This window comes from Thunnus thynnus, chromosome 8, assembly GCF_963924715.1.
Source record: "Thunnus thynnus chromosome 8, fThuThy2.1, whole genome shotgun sequence".
In the NCBI taxonomy this organism is placed as follows: Eukaryota; Metazoa; Chordata; class Actinopteri; order Scombriformes; family Scombridae; genus Thunnus; species Thunnus thynnus.
The window spans coordinates 28379743-28397860 of NC_089524.1; positions in this window are offsets into that span (position 1 = coordinate 28379743).

Consider the following 18118-nt stretch of genomic DNA (forward strand, 5'->3'; position numbering starts at 1 on the left):
GTCTAGTCCACTGTCTCCTTCTGTTGCTGGATCTTCCCAACAGTGTTTGAATGTCATGACTACTCCTGAGACACAATGCCAAGAACAAGCTGTTCTCTGAGCGGCCCACAAATATGTGCAGTGGGGGCTTTTGCTGTGAAAACAGCAGGAAGTTGATCAATGCTTCAATCGGCCAAAAGTGAATCCAGCTGGTCAGATGCTCACACATAAAACATGTTTGCACAAATGCTCTTAAGCAATATCATTATATCCAGAATCGATCTATGTGTTCTTCCACAGCGTCAGATGAACCCTAGTAGCAGTTGACTCTTATTTCCTAGTTTCATCTCAAACAAATCTCTTTACCCCTCTGTCTTGGAAGCTACATTTACTCGACAGCACATTCGTAATGTAAGCTTCTCTACTCTCTCGGGCTGGCGAAAGCAAGGTATTCTTAAATGTTTGAACAGATGGCTCCCAAGAAGTCTGGAGGTAAAAATAAAAACATGTGCGTGAGGCTTGAGAGCTCAGAATGCCATCTATTCTTCATCCCTTATCTCCTCTGGGATCCCGGCCTGGGGGCTGGTGGTTTTGGAAGCGCATGCACACTTGGCCAAAAACAACAGCCAAATGGTAATATATAATTTTGAGCTTTCCTACAATATGAAAGCATTCCACTGTGAGCAGTGTTGTTAATGCAAAATCCTGTCTTAAAAACCTAAATTGTATTCTGAATGCCTACACTGCACACCTTTAAATCCCACAATAAAAACTGAAAATATTGTTCATTCTTTCATTCATTGAAATGCACCAGCTAATGATCATGTACAGTATAGTTGTAAAACTACATCAGATTTGTTCATTTGCTTAAATGTGACTTTGCTGAATCATTATTACCAATATTAACAGTCTCACCCTGGATTTATCTAAAAAAATGTCAAAAATTATGTTGACCAATTAATTTCTATACACAATAGAATAACAATAAATTTATCATATTGACAACTGTCTATAAAAAATGAGTGTTGCAATGTTCATCTTGCCTAAAATAAAGCTAGCAGTATTACCTTCACCATTAATGGATATTTTAAGTGATGATAGAGTGGTAGAGAGAGTTTTAAACAAGACTAACCATGGTAGCAACACAGTGGTGCTTTGAGCTAATGCTAACAGGCTCACAATAACAATACTAACACTATCTTAGTTTAGGGTGTTAGCATGCTAACATTTGCTAATTAACACCATGGACTGTATATAAAGATCAACTAAAAATGTGTTTGTCTGTGTTTAGTGCTAATCATAGACTCTATCTTTGTATAGAGTCTATGATTAGCACTAAACACGGAGTGCAGCTGAGGCAGATGTTAATGTAGTGTAGTAGTTAGTGTGGTTAGTTTTTTTTCTAGTATTTGGTTATAAACCACATAACTGAACATAACATACATATAATTAAATATAAAATATATACATATATTTAAAATATTTCCTGATAATGGTCCTAGATGAAAAGTCCGGGGATCACCAAAGGGTTCATCCTCTGAGCATCATGGATACCTGTGCTGGATTTTCATGGCAATCCATCCAGGAGTTGAGATATTTCAGTCTGGATCGAAGTGGTGAACCAACCTACTGACATACAGACAGACAACATGACATCCATCCATCCTGAAAATTATTACAGACTTTTTTTTATTTTTTTCATTTACATCATTCTGTTAAGTCAGCCCTCAGAAACAAAACTTGTAAAAAAAAAAAAAAAAAGTTTACTATAAACATGCAACATGTCAAAACTGATTTTTTGATGATAACCTCCTGGAAGGAAGCCACCTGAAAAGGTTCTGGCTCTAAAAACTGCACTGCCCCCTGGGGATTTGGTTTGGGCCTAACATACTTCACCCGAGTGGTAGAGAGAGCTCAGTCAAGTTGAGTCATGTACATCCAATTTTCCAACAAGATATCAAACATTAAATGTGCTCTACCAAATGGTTGAAAAAGAAATTAAAGGGTTAAATATCTAATTCATGCATGAAGATAACAAATCCTTTCATACTGTGTAACATTAAACAGCAATTCTGTAGTAATTCTGTGAATTTTGAGTTCCTCGCGGGTCTGTCTGTCTGTCGCCTCTGCAGCATCACCACAGGGCTGTAGAGACATTACTAACTGTGCTCAAGGACTCAGTTTTTCTCTTCCTCGTATCCTAAATCACCAAACTGCCCAAACTCTGCCCTGGAGAAAAACATTTGACAGAAACAAAACATAGATCTCTCCAGTTTTTCAATGTATGCCTGGGGAACATGCAAGATGAAGACACAGTGTGAAGGGTGACATGTATAAAACATGAGCAGATTGGGAGAGCAAGGTGAGCACTGAGCACTGCGGGGGAGAACAGTCTAAATAGAGAGTGTATGTCTGATTTATGACCCCCTGACCTTTTAACCTGAAGATTTTAAGCTCCCATAGTAAATTTCAAATAATATAAAAGATGTCAGTTGGCTTGCACCCGCCTCATCCATTTTTTCTTTGCTTCCTTCTCCTTGAAGAAGATACTGTACATTAGTTCATACAGTATGACTACAACAAGACAGAGGAGAGTACCCTCCATTCACACAGCAGAGCCACTTTATTCACGTGTACATACATCTTGTCTTCACAAATAAAGAAGTCTGTGTTCTATGGGTACAGTGGGAAAGTTTTTTTTTTTAAAAAGTAGATGTAAATATGCAATAACATGTGAAAGCTGTGTAGGGATGGATTTTCCCATTAACTGTTTCTGAAAGCAAGAACACAACATTATCTGCATTGTTGGAATCCCACGTCAAGTCTTTGCTACTCAAAGGGTATGAGACAAGAGAGCTGACAGCTACACAGGAAAACACATTACTATTTCAGCTGGTGTTGCTGCTTCCGTGCTGCTCTGCAACGATTTTGAGTCATCCCTTACTCCTGCTCTTAATTGTTAATGATTTCTTCAAATGCGAGCGGGTATCACTCACACTTTCACTCGGAAGGTGCCACATTCCAAGATGTAAATCCGAGGTTAATCCACGAATTAGTTTTCCACTGGCGGTGTGCGTGGATATTGTGAGAATGGGAGCGTGCCAGGAGCATGAGAGTGTGCTGTCTACCATGCAAACCTGAGCCACAGACTAGATCTTCAAAATTACTTTGATCATGTAGTTCTGAATCATTTACAACTGAGATGGAGAGCATGCGAGACACGCGTGGCCAGTGAGCAATGAGAAGGCTAATGCTAAAAACACAGAAAGCATGGCTGTCCTCACAAGGGCTTATTAAAATTTAAGAAGTGATGGGGGAGGGGAGGGCTTCTAATCAGACACACAGACTAGAACTCGAACTACTGACCAATCTGGAGAAGTGAATGAATATTTTAAAAATGCCATTAGTGGTTGTAAACCTGTGCGGTACAACACAAAAATAGATTACTCTGTACGACATAGTCTTAAAACCTGTATTAATTGATTTAACTGGAAACTTGAGAATAGCACAATGTGAAGGAAACACGACAATGATATACAGTATTATCACATCATAAAGTTTATATGGCGACCACGTGGGGAAACTGTTTTACACATCCAATAAACACCAAGCAACATTAGCATGAATTTTGAGTCATTTTCTGGCCGCCTGATTTATCTGGTCTCCACCAACTCCTTGTGGGAAATATCTAGCTCTTTAGCTGCTAAATGCTACACTATGTTCACCACCTAGTTGCTAACTTTGTTTTCCTGCTGTTTGGTGCTAGCGTACAGTAGCTTCATCAAAGAACTGTGACACTGTTCCAAAACATTTAAGTTTCAGGCTGTAAAACCAGGACAGAGACCTAAAAGACGCTAAAATGCTGTGTAGCTGAGGTTAACTTCAGAGTCTGGTGATAACTCTCTGTGGGTTCTTCAAAACAAGCGAGCAACCTTTTGCATTACATGCAGTTATTTGATCCATTGTTAATATAAAAATATTGATTAGTGCAGTTTTAAAGGAGGAGGCTGATGATTGTCTATATTTTTCTTATTGTCAACAAATCTCATGTACAGAGCCAAACCAACAATGAAGATCTACTTAAAAGTGTGTGTGTATCCAAAGCCTGATATAGTATTCCTCTGTTCGTAGATCTCCATTGTTGTCCAAAACTACTAAAAACACGTTAATGAGCCACACCGCTCCACTGGGTGAAATATTCCTTCAACATGAAGATTACAGCCACGTTAGATTGTTTAGAAACGGCTCTAAAGAATAACAGCAATCACATTTTCAGTCTCCGGAGAGTAGTGAAAGTGCAGGAATGTGGTTTCATTTTACAGAGCTCTGCTAGCTCGTTGTACTAAATATTACAACCTCTCGACTTTGTCCTTTGAGAAATTAGCAATGTAGTACAAGGTCAAGAGTTGCAATTTTTGCACAGGCTCCCATATCCTTTAAAGGAATAGTACTTAAAATGTTCCTGTCTTACTTGTATGAGAAGATAGGTTTAGCTTAGCTTGGCAAAAATACTGCTAGCAGGGGAAAACTACTGGCCTCTAACAACTATTGAAGGCTTTTCAAAAACTCTATTGCTTTCGACTGAAATGTTGTATCTTGTTTATTTAGCATGCTAACACAACACTGTAGTTGTAAGAGCATTCACTGAAAAATTTGAGCTAATTACAACCGCTGAGTGCAGTGACTTCAGACGTCCTGTGATCATTCTGGGGTTGTAGGCTCTGCACAATGTTTGAACTGAACAAACAAAATCCAGGTGATTCTTCAAAGAAACTGTGAATAGCTTGCTAATTAACAAGGTACAACATATGCAGCAAATAAGCCAATTTTGAAGCTATTTGAAGGCTTTGAAACCGGCAAGAAACTGATCATATATAAATCCTAGTAAAAAGAAAAGCTGAGAATTTTATAATGTTGTCTTGCCCAAAACTTTTAAGAAAAAGAGATAAAATACAGTGTAAAAACTTATGCTAACATGTGCAATCTCTTAACACACAGAGAAATTCAGATGATTAAGTTCATTGTGCATTCCTTCACAAAAGATCACTCAAACCTCAAAGACTGACATTTTGAAAAGTGAACAGATTTATGGAAAGCTGTTATAAGGGATTAACAGATGGGATCAATACAAAGAGTCGAGCTATTGATATTAGCCACAGATGTCAGTTTATTATACACTTTCTATCAGCTTCACATGGCTCTTGCTAACATGTGGAAGGTGTCTTATAATTCAAAGAACACTTGGACACCTATCAGCTGGCGACAACACCTTCTTCACTGTAATTAGCTTGAATAAGGACAGTCAAAGAAGGACGGGTTGCTAGGAGACTGTTGCAGAAAGAGCTCAAGGAAGGCATTAATGCTGACCTTTAGCAGAGGACAAGGTAAGAAAATGAAAATTATGTATCACATTGTTCATGCCATGTATCAGGGATCTTAAAAAAATAAGTAACATCATAGAAATTGGTCATTTAACTTTTTGCAAAAAAAAAAACACTCCTCAATTCACAAATGATGAATAAAGGAAGCAGATCCAAGAAAAACATAAACCAAAGTCATTGCAGTAGGTTACTGTTTGGTACATTGGATGTTTGAATCACTGTTTCCATGACTCATGTTATAAACAACGCTTCACACTGCGGCTCTAACATACAAGTGTTGACATTAGTGCATTGTCTTTCAGTTACTGATGCTGAAAGCTGGTATGACTTTTAAAATGCACACCAGACGCACTGACCACTGCTGCCGACCACAGAAACAGCATCATATTTGAAATAGCAGGAGAGTTTCCATCACCATCCACCAGTGGGCCTTTTAACTAAGCTGTGTGCAGATGAATCACTCATGTGCTGAGACCCACAGAGTGAAAATCTGGTCATATACAGTAAGAGCGTATTCAAATTAGGTCACTTATCTGTCTCAGCAATATGCACTGATGTGAGAAGCACACACCTCTGTGAGAGCGAGTGCCACAGGGTTGCCTGGCGGAATCGCTGTGTTCATGTGAGAAGAAGGAAGTAAACTTTCCTTCACACTCTCAGATGGATTTCTCAATGGGCTGATAGAGAACAAGACAAGGCAGATTTAGATTTTAAGACAGTAGTGGTGCAACTGTGAGGGTGTCAGGTTGCTACTTTGCTGGCAAGTGGTCTAAATATCTCACACCTATATTCAGGTGATTGATGTTGGGCTAAAGCATTCACAGTCATTTTGCTAGCATTAATTCTCAAACTCAACCCTGTGTTATAATAGAATTCTCTCGCTTCCAGGAATCTGTCCGATAAAACACAAAAACTTGGTCACAGCTTCTTGGCCAGAGTACACAAAGAAACTGAGATGCTGGACAAATTTTCATCAAATGAACCGATGCCAAAATTAAGTATGTAAGTATGTAGGAGCTGCTTTATGAATGAGGGTATCGTCAGCCTCCAACCTGGAGAATCTCCTGGCTGGTAAGTGAAGCAGCTGATGATATCATGTGATTTAGAGGAGCCATGTGGCTGTTTACACTGTCTACAGGCTAACAGGAGTTTAGCAGCAACAAGGACTGCAGAGCAGGGAACTGGCCATTCCAAACAGGGAAGTGAAATGGGAAAAATCCCCTGAAAAAGAATTCATGATAGTTAATTGACTAAAGACTTGGATGAATGCATGGCATCATGAACTCATGAGGGTTGTTAGAGTAACTTCGATAACATGGTCATATCATGTTTTGTTCATAAAAAACTGGTCTTAATTAATGAACCATGACTAAAATATTGCTGTTTTCAGGTAAAAAAAACTTGTATCTGTAAAAAAAAAAAAAAAAAAAGTTGCCATATTTTATCAGAACAAAATTATTACTATTAATCCAAAATATTTTATCAATCTGCTAATTCTGAATGTTTTTACAATAGTCCACAGAGCATTATCTAAAAATGTTTTTGCTGTCTGTTTTCTACTGGCAGCAACAATAAATGAAGACATTAGACATGGGATCAAATGAGGGCTAAAAAAAGTTGTGACAGGCCTAAAATAAAACAAATTTATGATAATGGGAAAAAAGTCAGAAAGAGTAAATAATCATCACAAAAGAACTTACAATTACTTGATGAGAATTAATTATTTCATATTGAAAAATAATAGTTTACAAATGTAACCTAAAAGACAATTATTTAAGGGATAATTAAACTATTAATGAAGGTGTTTCTTGCATTGTATGCAATTACACTTTGCATTGTACCAAATATGAGGTCAGAACATTAACTAATAGTCAGAGAATAGAGATTGTAATATGTCATACATAACTACATATTATTACATTATTCCTTTATTCATTACTGATCACTTAAAGCCTATATTGCACACAAACTGTAGTCATAATAAACTATTCACGGACTGTACAATGAGGCTGCCAAACTGTGTGCGATCAAGTGATCTACAGCTGACAATGTGGAGCTTCAGCCTGTCATTCAGAGCAGACTCAACATGATATTTTCTGTGTTTGAGAGAGTGATGAATTTGTCTATCAAAGCCCCGGGAGCACATCTAACAGCCTTTTTACAGAAGAGTCGTTCATTCACAGCACAGCTACTACAAACAGCCTTGGAGACATAATCAATAATGTTGATTACACCATAAAACACAGAGGAATGAGGAAAAAAAGAGAAAACAGTCTCATGCCTTACAAACCTCAAAAGAAACAAAGACACCATTCATATTAAAATTGCTTTTTTGCTTGATTTATTTCTTCTATGCTTCATTTTTTGGTTTGCTTAAAAAGACAAGATTATTATTCAATGACATGATACAACATTCTTATTATAATTTACAGTACTATCAAAATAAGCATGTTGTATCAGCCACTGATTGAGTCCTTCATGGTTGTTACTGCTATTTTATCACACTCAGTCTTCACTGGAAATGCTAGATATTTTTCTGCAGCTCTAGCAAAAGAAGACACTCGGCAAAAAAAATAAAAAGGAAAAGCGTAAAATTTATATTTTAAATTTTAGATAGAAGCTGTTTTCTGTGGTAGTAGCATTGTGCCGATGCCTTTTCACTTAATCCACTCTGTGAAGTGAATGGACTCGGTCATGATAGTACACACAACCTATGACATTCAGCTGTTTACACACAAATGTTGGAGTGGTAATCCACAAAATCCCCCCCAAATCCCCTTAATCACAGCTGGTTGATCCTGAACAAAACACAGTTCGTCTAAATCACTCAGGAGCGTTTCATAAGCTGGAGACCTCAGCCTGAGTGAGCTGAGGGAAGATGCAAGGAAACGGTTAGAGCAGGTTAATGAAACGGCTTAACACTGTTTTTAACTGTCATGAGGAATCATCAGTGTACTGTAGCGCTGCATCCATACAAAGACGGATTATTAAATTACCATGTGTTGCCCTTAATTGTATTTTTGTTCTGTAAGTTATGCTGTTAAACAAAGTGATGATGGAGGATACATGTGGATTAACACATTGGGTAAAAGTAAGCGGGATTAATTAAGGAACACTGTAAACTTGTTGGTCTAGATGCCAGTTTACAGCAACAGAAGGGCTTGTTGGATGGTTGACAATCTGACATTCACCCCCACTTTTGCAGCAACTGGCCAGTTAAGGTAAGAAATCAGGCAGGGTTTGAACTCCTCTCTCCAGCTTTTTTTTTTCTTTCTTTACACAGCTACTTCTGTCACTTTTCATGTGTACAGACAAATGCAAAACTATGAATACCTTCCAGCAAAGACTGTCTGAAAGTGTGCACTATTATTCCCATATTTAAACAGTTATCATGTCTTGCCCCTTTACGGCTGGCTTTTCACCCCGGCTTTAAGTGTGGCTGTTCGGAACAGCTATGAACATTTTTGCCTTCTGACTTAGTCAGATGACATGTTGTATAAATATATTCTTTTCAAGCATACCCCAGCCCAAAGAGTCTACAGCCCCGCTAGAAGTTCTGAGGTTGTACTTAAATGCCAGCATGCTAAACATGCTTAATGACAAGGCTAACATGCTAATGTTTAGCAAGTATAATCTTTACCAGTTCACCATCTTAGTTTAACTAATTACAACTAAACAAAAAGTACAACTGAAGTTGATTAAATTTGTCTTAGGTTTTGTAATATTGGTATTGGTAAGTATTTGTCACATTAAAATTTTGACCTGATGATGATGATGCTGGTGTTAGATGAAAAGTCAAAAGGTTGTTGCAATTAATCCTGTAGGGAACATGATTATATCTATCAAATTTCAATGCAATCCCTTGAATAGTTGTTGAGACAAAACTATACAATATATACTACATCGCCAATTTCAGTATGAATCATGCTCTGGCCATGAATGTGCCAGATTTACTGGCAATCCATCCAATAGTGGTTGATAATTCAATCTGGACCAAAGTGATAGACTGATTCCCTAGAGCCATGGGGCTAGTGTATCTAAAAACTACACCAATTGGCCATAACATTAAAACCACCTGCCTAATACTGTGTAGGTCCCCCTCGTGCCACCAAAACAGCTCTGACCCGTCGATGCATAGACTCCAAAAGACCTCTGAAGGTGTTCTCTGGTATCTGGCACCAAGATGTTAGCAGCAGATCCTTTAAGTCCTGTAAGCTGAGAGGTGTGGCCTCCATGGATCAGACTTTTTTTTCCAGCACATCCCACAGATGCTTGATTGGATTGAGATCTGTGGAATTTGGAGGCCAAGGCAACACCTTGAACTCTTTGTTATGTTCCTCAAACCATTCCTGAACGATTTTCGCAGTGTAGCAGGGCATATTATCCTGCTGAAAGAGGCCACTGGCATCAGGGAATACCATTGCCATGAAGGGGTGTACTTGGTCTGTAACAATGTTTATGGAGGTGGTACATGTCAAAGTAACATCCACATGAATGCCAGGACCCAAGGTTTCCCAGCAGAACATTGCTCAGAGCATCACACTGCCTCCGCCGGCTTGCCCTCTACCCATAGTGCATCCTGGTGCCATCTCTTCCCCAGGTAAACAATGCATAGGCACCTGGCCGTCCACCTTGGGCACCCATGACCCTGTCATAGGTTCACCGGTTGTCCTTCCTTGGACTACTTTTGGTAGGTACTAAGCACTGCATACTGGGAAGACCCCACAAGACCTGCCGTTTTGGAGATACTCTGACCCAGTCATCTAGCCATCACAATTTGGCCCTTGTCAAAGTCATTCAGATCCTTACACTTGCCCATTTTCCTGCTTCCAAAACATCAACTTCAAGAACTGACTGTTCACTTGCTGCCAAATATATCCCACCCCTTGACAGGTGCCATTTTAACAAGATAATCAATGTTATTCACTTTGCCTGTCAGTGGTTTTAATGTTTTGGCTGATTTGTGTATATAATTAAGGCAAAGTGAAAATTTGTTGGTATATGTTTTGCATCCAACCAAGGAAAATAACTAAATACACAGTTTGTCACCAGACTGTAGTAGGAACACATTACATAAGGCTGTAACAATACCATAGAAAGAAAGCTTTGAAAACAGCATTCGAACTTTATGACAGAGCAGAGGTGCAGAAGTTCAAGCATCTGAAGTCTCTTCTCCAGTAATTCAAGCCAAACAGGCGGAGTTGGATGAGTTTGGAGTGTCTGAGCAAAACAGTGATGGGGGGGGAGGGGCGACAAGTTTGATCTGAATAATTTATCACTGATGTTTCCACTGCCTTTGTTCTAGGTCCAAAGGATCCGGGTTTTAAGTTTTAATAGCATTTGTGGCTGGACTTATTATGTGTGATCAAATAATTCTCAGTCCTGGGATTAAAAAATAAGTATCCTTTCCGCCTTTTTTTTTTTTTTTTTTAGCAATGTAAGTTATTGAGGCCACATGGGTATAGCCTATCTCTCTCTACCCTTCACCCTCTGATTTCAATATTGCAAAACATACAGATGTGTCTTGGGTATTTCAGTGACTCGTCAAAGCTGTTCAATCATTCATTGATTTAAACATTTACTTTGGTAAAAGTTCACAATATTAAGCCTTACTGGAAACAATAGATGGATCCAGTAGGCAGTAAGTTACACTTGTTAATTCTTAATCTGTCTCTGTAATCATCTTGCAAGACTCCTTTGTTAAATGCTGCGTGGTGAAAGGAATACGTCCAAGCAAGATATACTAATCCACCCTTCATGCACTGCAATGCAATCTTCATGCACAGTCTTACTAAGGATTTAAAAGTACTTGTATAATGTACTTTTAAACCCATTTAGATGCAAAACTTAGAATGGCTGCTTTCAATTATAGGACCTCCTCTGTAGGGAAAAAAAAAAACGGAAATGAAAACACTTGATCTCAATTTTCTTATTTCCAGAGCTGACTTGAGCTTTGGCATCATTGCGAAGGGTCAGTTTACATCAATAAACATGAGTTCTTAACATGCTGCTCTGTGAAGAAAAGCAACAATTTGTAATACAGCCTACTGTACTTGAAATTAGTGCAGTGTGGAGAGGCTGATGACCAAGTCTGAAGTATCAGTTCAGGTATCACTGAGCAGAATATTAAAGCATCTATTGATTACATTAATGATTTTAACCAGGACCACTTGTACCCCAGAGGGTACTTCTGCAGTAGGCAGGGGGTACTTGGAAAGATTGTGGAGTAGCTCAGCTAAACGGAAAAAAAACTGAAATTCCCATCAAAATCAGTGTGATGCTGATGTTTAGCAAATTTACTGTACAATAACAGTAAGCTACCAAGTAAGCTACCAGCTAGGCTAACTGCACAGTACACACCTTCCACCAACCTGAGTAAACAGTTGAAATAACTAGCTTAAAGTTATGGGAAAATGGTTGACAGATCCATGCTGCCACTCCTATAGGTAGTAGTAGTAGAAATGCAAACTTAACCAAACTGACCTAAACATTGACAATTCAACTGTATTAAAAATAGCAATAACCACATTTTCTAGTGTTATTTAACATCCATTAAACAATAAATTGAAACATCTGGTACATGACAGGTGGTACTGATGAAGGGATACTTGAGTTCATCTGGTAGGGATGTGGGGGTACGTCAGATAAAAAAGTTTAGGACCTACTCAGGACCAGAATCTTTTTCCCACATGAAATTGCTCTTGTTTGCACTCTGTTGTAACAAGTTCTTATTTCTGAGCATAGAAAGCAGTTTGGTTCACATGGAAACACCTGGCTCTATACCTATTAAAATGTTATCTGTGGAGGTTCAGGTATAATTGGTACTACTCAACAATCCCGCCAACTGTCAAGGAAACAAGAAAGTGGTACTCATTTTGCACCCACTGTTCTAGCATTCAGATATATCCTCCGTTGGCTTAATCAGTCAGCCTGCTTTAGTGTGAGAATGAAAGTTCACACTGAAACACAAGGTTTTGCATTAAATCCACAGACGACTCTCTGCCTCTTACCCTTAGGTCAAGAGGTGACAGCTCAAAGAGCGCCTTAAATCATGAGAACTGCTTTACCTTTCAGTGGAGCTGGAGAGACGCACCTACACTAAGTCCGTAAAGTCTGTGGATTTATCCGGATCTGAACGCTTCCCCTGTGTTGCATATAAATCAGCCATCATTCGGTTCGACTCGTTGGGTTCTGTGTGAGCCTGACAGTCAGACTGTGGCAAGTGGGGTGAGGGTGAGTGATGGTTGGGATGTGGAGAGAGGCAAAGGGCAACAAGCAGCATGTTGTTGCCTTTAAAGTGTTAAAACATATACACCGTGAAATAAACGAATTCATACATCTGATGTCAACTTTGACTTTAAAGTAATACTAACAGAAAACCCCGAACCCATAATCTCATACCCACAGTCACAATCAATAAGTTTAAACAAGATTTCAAGACCAACCTTCTCTGGTGCTGTTTAGTGTAATGTTCCTTGGCAGACAAATAAAGGAGAGGTCTGATTTTTTTCCAGCCTGTAAAGTTAAAAACTGGTGAGTTGCAACACAGAGTATCATGGGTTACAAGAACAACTAAGATAAAAATAAAAGTCAGTTTCATGGAGACAAGAAAAACATAACTGGGTATGAACAATAACAATACATCTAATATATATTATATTATATTATTATATAACCAAAGCTACACAATCAAAGGCCTCATAGTTTTAATGCACATTTTAACGAGATGAGATGACTAAAAGCTGTCCCTGATGAGTATCATTTTGCAAGATCTATTATTAAAAAAACAAACCTCTGGAACAAAACATAATATCTTGCAGGCAGATTTTGAGCAGTACACTAGATGTCATCCAACAGGACAAAGAATAGCCATACTAGGATGTCTGTAGCATTGTTAGACATGGTGGTTTTGGAGCTAAAATGTAACATTTACCATATCTTAGTTAAGCACATTAGCATACCAATTAGCACTGAACACATACAAAGTGTTGGGCTTGATTGCCAGACAAGAATATCAATGTTGGATGATTCTGCAAAACCCTGGGATTATGTCCAATGTCGTCATTTTTCAATTTCTGTTTTTTTCTACGATAGTTGCATATGGCAATCGTGCTATGGTTTAGGTTAGAAAGATTGTGGTTATTGGGAATAAACTATGGTTAAGTTAGTGTTCGGCAACTAAAACAATTGGTTAACGTTAGAGAAAGATCATTGCTAAAGCTAACGTTAACGTTCTGTGCAGGTCTGTGATGGGACAAGAACACATTTTATGACAATTCATCTGATGTTTGTCGAAATAGTTCAGTCTGGACCAAAGTGGTGGAACGACCTGCCATTCCTAGCTATGCAACTAGCAAATCTTATGTAGTCCAACACAGACTATTCAGTGAGTAACTTTGCCATCCAACAGTTACTGTACCGATGAAAGTATGTGTAAAATGTGGTATTTATTTATTTATTTATTCTTACCGTATTGTTGTTTCAAGATAGCTGACAGTAGCTGTATTTAACAGCAGATGTGTCTTTAGCTTTACAACATTCCCTGTGAATGCTTGGCCTCTCTTGGCCCACTGCTGGGTTATTAGTGCTAGATGCCAGAGGAGACGAGATCCAAACAGCGTCGGTTGGATGAAAGAGCTAACAGTGGGAATACAGAGAAAGAAGGCTCCAACATTAACAAAATGACTGCAATCTGAAAGAGAAAAATGGATTGAACTGTTGTTTATGCTGGACTCGGCCCATTGTCTCCTCTTTTGTGTGTGTGGGAGTATGTGAATGAAATAACAATATGGGGATAGATTTCTTTGTGTGCGCTGTAAAACTGTAACTTAGTGACTGATACTGGAGCGTCTCTAATGGAGCTCAGTTATGAAAGGACGCCCTTTGGCAAAGAACAGCAATTCAAAGAAACGTTATCAGTGGAGTCTCTTGTGTCCAATGAGGGAAGCTGATTTTGTTTTATTTCATGACAAATCTTTGGAAGGACGTATTGATAGTTTGCTCTCAAAACAAATGGAGTGCAGTAATTAGCGTTACTACAGAACCATGCTGTTTTATCCAGCTGAACCAAAGCCTTTGGTATGGCTGGCAGTTTAACAAGTGTTAACAGCACATATACACGCCCCGTATTAAATCAATTACCATTCATTTATTAATCTCTGTCAGACAGTAGATAGCAGAGTCTGCTCCAAGTCTTTCTGTGATAAGTTACAGCGTGTCACCACGTCCGCTATGGTTGCAGCTGGCTCTTATGTAAATGATGATCATATTTCAGTTGTACAAGCTAACCTACAGTATGTATCAGCACTTCCTCAACACTTTAGTGTTTGGACAGTAGCTCTCATCTGATGAATGATAACAGAACATACAGTTTTTGTGATCAGCTTAATACCATGTAGCTGTGCTGCTGCAATTCGTACACATCCCAACCACAGTCAGTAGTCTAACTGTTACCTGCATTTCAAAATATTATCTCAAGCATTTCGGTTCATCTCTACAAGCTCAGCCTGTGTCTCTGACAGACTGGGTTATTATCTTGAGATTTAAGCAAGTTACAGCTTCTCACCACTTTTCTGAGTGTGATTGTCTGGTGCTGAGTCTCTCCCAAAAATCACATTCCTTAGCAGACAAGAAATTTCACCTGAAAACAAAACTTCTGCAGTCATTCTGCAAGCAATCATTGAAGCATGTGTATTTCTTCATAAGGTTTAAAAGTTCAGGGTGCATAAAGTTCCACAGCAAGATGAAGTTTATTCTAGAGAGCTTGAAAATTTGTCCAAAAATGTTGATCTCAACTTGCAGTTTGGTTACGTTTCTAATTTGTAGCCTACACGGTCAAAAGTAGAGGTAACACATTATAATAACAATCACTAGTAAGTCATTTATGAGACATTAGTTAATGATGAGCTCATCATGAAAAAAACATTAATATATCTTTGTTAAATTATTAATTAATATGATGTTAACATATCACAAATATGTTTTAAGTCATCTATGTCAAATATACTTTAAATAATTAGCATCAACATGATTCATATTTAACAAACATCATGATGTTAACATTCAATTGTTTCTTCATGTTTGATAACCAATTCTTGCAATTTAAATTTAAACATTGTTTAAACTTTAACATGGAAACCAACAGACAGTATAAATAAAAGCGGAGATCAACAATTTCTGAGTTCAGTCGGATGAACAGACCCGATGTTGCCTCCACAAAAATTACAGTTTGACTCTGCGATGTGTTTAGCTGCCAGTAATCAGCTTCCAAAATGACAAACAGACAATTTTAAAGTGCTGCTAAATGTCTCATTTATAAACTAAGTCCATTAAACCAGGAACTTTGAAAAGCTCCACACTGAGCCACACTTACTGGAACACGCAAAAAGTCGTGTACAAGCCGTTTGATTATGTGAGTCAGGATAATGTACTTGTCGGCTGGTTTTAGCCTCAGTGGTTTGAATCTCATAAAGAGTCTTTGAAAGACTCGAGAATTTTGGAAAGTGGAAGAATATTTCTGAAAGTGTCATTCAGGACGAGGAGAATGTAGCATTTACCAGTTGTACATAAAACACACAAATACACCACAATTATTAGAATACACTGTCACAATTTTTGACGAAAGCACAAATATACACCTCCTCCCCCAGGAGGAGCTGGAGGGTGTTCCTGGGTCTGGGTTTCCTTACTCAGTCTGATGCCACTGCAACCTGGTCCTGGATAAACAGCAGAATATGGATGGATGGACAAATATAGAGTTCAATAGACTGGTGATGCTTCATTGCTTTAGTTTACCCAATACACTCTGTAATACTCTGACTTGAACACACACAGACTGGAAGACCAGGTGGGGAAAGGTGTAGACAGACTGTGGGAGGATTTCAGGCTGAAGCTGCAGCAGAGCAACGCGGCACTCTGGCTGTTCAGACTCTACAGCCTTGCTAGCGACTGTGAGGCAGACATGCTAACGTTTAGCAGATATAATGTTTACTATGACATGTTCACAATCTTAGTTGAGTGTGTTAGCATGCCAACATTGGCTAATTTCAACTAAATCTAAAGACTCAAAGATGCAAAGACTACCAACCCACATTTAAATAATTAACACTTAAATTATTCTGACCTACAATGATCACATTTGAGATTTATGTTTTCACCAATAATTTGCCAAAGCATATTTGTTCCTGGCTAATTTACGAGTTATCGAGCAGAAGGAAGAAATATGTAAAAGATTCATCTGAATTTAGTGCTCGAACTTGACTTTTAGCATGCCAACATATCATATGACATGATTTGAAAAATATCTTGATTTTATTAAAGTACATATTTAAGAAAATATTTTATTTAACATTTTGTTTGGTGTATATTTGGTGTGAGTAAAATGTAGAGTCCAGTCAGTCTCCAGTAGCAGAATATTAGAGGAACCAGTTCACATAAATCAGCCTGAATGAGTCTTGAACAAGTGTGACCACCAGACGTAACATTATTTTACATGGTTGCAATTGTTGATGAAACTGCATGGATAACAGTGCTTGAAATGTTGATTGTTCAATCATAAATGAGTTACACAGAAAGTTTTGTCCTCTGAACATCCTGCAATATTGTCTACACCTCTGATAAAGTCTGTTAAAGTAGGGTCAGAGGTCAAACTTGCAAACCATATATTAATATTGTCAAATAAAAATCTTAGATTTAGAGGAAAATCAGTTTCTCTCTATTATATAATATAATACACTCTTCAAAATGTTTTGATGGAAATAACCAACAGACAGTTTAAGTGGCTGGAACCCTTGAACTCTGTGGGCACCTTAGCTGGTCCTTGTTGTAGAACAAGAAAAGGCACTAATAATGGTTTCATACAGCGTGTGCACTAGGATGGCTTAGATTTGTATCTCAGAGCGTTCTCAGTTCTATGGAGGCAACACTGACTCAGTGATTACATCACTGCCTTTAGCCAACTCAAGGACGCACAAAATCAATGCTCTTGATGCAAATGCACAGTGGGAATTCACTTTAAAGCTAATAACATTAAGCTCAGAGCTCTGCGATGTCAGCCCACATTGTAATGTTATGTAAATCTGACCATATGACAGCTTCATTTAAATTGGAGTGCGCGAGATTATGCATGATAGTGGCCCATTTTGCTCCCTCGTGCTCATTTCTGCTTCCCGGTAAATAATTCAGGCCATAATTCTGCGTATTAGAAGAAGACATTCAAAAATGCCGAAGCAGGCCCCCGGAGACTTAATGCTGGAATTTTATGCAGAGGAAGAAATTGGAGGGTACATCATGTTGGCTGGAGGGCCCATCACTCATCAATTTGTTTGTAAACACCAGATTTATGTGCAGTAAAGCAAGTCCTCGGCTAAACTGCTAGAGGGGGTTTCTCTCTCTCTCTCTCTCTCTCTCGTGCACACACACACACACACATGCAGTATTGCCTCTAGCATATTTAGAAAAAAAAAAAAAATACTAGGAAATCTCCACGATGCTGGCATGCCAAAATCCTCAATTTACTAGCAGAGAAATAAGGAGGTGAATACTCTCCAGCTCCCAGTTCACGTCACAGGCTGAACAGTAGTAATCTGATGATATAACCACTGTATTCACTGTAAACATCAGGTGGGCAGTAGAATAAATATTTCTTTTTTCTTCAAATTCTAATACACATCACACATTCATTGACCAGAAGAAACCCTCCTGCTGCAGCTGTTTTTTTTTCTGACATTAAAAATAACATGGATTGTCTGGTTTTATCC